This window comes from Aptenodytes patagonicus, chromosome 9 (genome assembly GCF_965638725.1).
Source record: "Aptenodytes patagonicus chromosome 9, bAptPat1.pri.cur, whole genome shotgun sequence".
In the NCBI taxonomy this organism is placed as follows: Eukaryota; Metazoa; Chordata; class Aves; order Sphenisciformes; family Spheniscidae; genus Aptenodytes; species Aptenodytes patagonicus.
Genome location: NC_134957.1, coordinates 23,538,811 through 23,541,106, shown reverse-complemented (window position 1 = coordinate 23,541,106; position 2,296 = coordinate 23,538,811).

Sequence of the window (2,296 nt, the reverse complement as noted above, 5' to 3'; positions counted from 1 at the left end):
AAAAAAAAACCTGAAGGCAGAGGCGAGCCAGAGCGAGTTGCTAATCCTGGGAGGCCAGGTGCCGGGTTGCGGGAAGGCTTTACCTGGGCTGCGGGAGGAGGAACGCCAACCTGGAAGCGGCGGCGAGGCCGTGCCGAGCCAATCAGGCTCCCGCCGATAGCCCCGCCGGCAGCTCCACCGGGCCAACGGCAGATAAAAGGCTGCCGGGAGCGAGCGGGTGGCCGGGAGCCTCGCCGTCAGCCATGCTCTGCCACGGCGCCCGGGCAGCACTGGCACGGCGCATCGGCTCTCGCTGGGACGGAGGGACTCGGTCCCACTCGTGCCACCCCAACCCCGGACCCCCCGCCAGGGTCCCACAGCAGGGAAACTCTCTCCCAGATTGAATCCCCTGCGCTGAAACAAGGGGTTTATTTTAGTTTTTAAAAGCAATGGCTTTTTTTTTTAATGAGAAAATGCCTTTCTCCAATGAACGGTTGAATTTTGCACGAAAAGTGATTTTTAGAGACAAGGAGATTCCTGCTTGTTCACACTTCTCATTCCCGGGGGAGAAAAAGGGAAGGATCAAAAATAAATAGGTTAAGTGAAGGGGAAAAGGGATAAACCTTGGGGGAAAAAACCAACGCCACAACAACAAAGGAAAAGTTTAAAAGGTGCAGATACAAGGGCACAGTGCTTTCCAGCTCAGCTCCTACGGAGAAACCAAGCAACTGTGTTTGGGTTTCTCTGTTTGAGAGAGGGGCAAGAAAGGAGTGTAAAAAGCCAGAGCAACAAGGGAATAAAAATCACCTTTCGGGGGGGGGGGGGGGGGGGGGGAAGGCAAAAAAAAGCCATTTCTCCTCCAGACACATCCAGCCCCAACTCTCCCCAGCACCTTCCCGAGGCGCTGTACTGTGACAGGCTAAGTAAGAGCCCGGTCGCAGGGTCTTCTCTCCCCCTCCGTGCTCATCCACCCCAAATCAGCCCTGAGACCTCCCTTCCCCACTTTCTGGTGGCTCCTGGGCAGGATCCCGCATAGGCTGCGCCCTTGCAGGGGGGCTGCTGCTGTCACCCCCTCCCAGGACATCCCCGGCACCTTCAGGGGACTCGGGGACCACAGAAATAGGGTGGAGTGGGCGGGGGGGCTAAGGCTGTTCGACACACACACACACACCCCCCCACATCCAAAGGGAAGGGAGCTGAGCTCCCGCCAGGGAAGGGGAAAGCCTATTCCCATGGGGTTGCTGCCACCCCGGCGAGCACGGGGGGCCACGGGGACTTCACACCAGCCACACACGTGGTCGAGGCTTGTGATCGTTCAAACGATGCCAGGAGCCATGGCCGGCGAGCTTTGGTGCCTTGCAGCTGGCATTCCCCCATGCCAGGGTCCGAAAAGCATCAGCTGGGGGCTGAGCATCCCAGAGAGCAGGGCGAGGGGTGGTGGCTCCGAAACGCTGCTTGGAAAACACCTTCCCCAAGGGCACCAGGTCTAGAGAGCTGGCATAAAACATCCTCCAGTTGTGAGAAAACTTTGCCCTGAGCAGGATGAGGCCCTTAATAAACACAGGGAAAGCAGTGTGGGATAGGGATCAGCCAGGTTTTAACAACCGCCGGCTTCCGGCAGCATAAACGCGCAACAAATACGAACGGTTTCTATCGATGGGAGACTTTGGACCGACGTCCAGGTCCTCCCGAGGAGACGCTTGTGCTGAACAAGGGAAAGTTCAGCTCTCACAGCAAGGGGACGGGACAGGCAGAAATGTTGAGCCCTTGGAAAAGCAAACAAGCGGGAACAGCTCGGGCTTTGCCAGGAGCATCTCCCCGCCGTGGCTTTGCTTTCCAGGGAAGCCGTGCTGCTGCTGGAGCAGATACCAGGGACAGGATGGGCTCCTAGGTGGTGCCAGGGAGATGGAGTACATCTCCACCAAGCCTTGCAGAACCACGCATGGAAATTGAAACCCACCACGCAACAAAAGCTGGATGCTCGCAGCTGAGGGCGGGGGTCCCGGGGTGCGAGGGGCACAGGCAGCAGGGTTGCACCGTGCAAAGGCAGGCGTGGGGCTGGCTCTGCAGTGCCATCTTTCCATCTTTGGAGGAGTTGGTAGCAACAACTGAAGCCCATCTTGGAAAGCAGCTAGACGATCACACTCCTCATCGTACAGCCTTGAGGAACGCTCTGGTATGTTATTATGAATATAAGAACTTTGGGCAGAAAATACTAGAGTTAATACCTGATGAAAGTCTAGCTGCTGAACTTATGCGACATTCAGATGCAAATTTAGCTATTAGGCTCAGGAGACAATTTTGGTTCCATTTATCT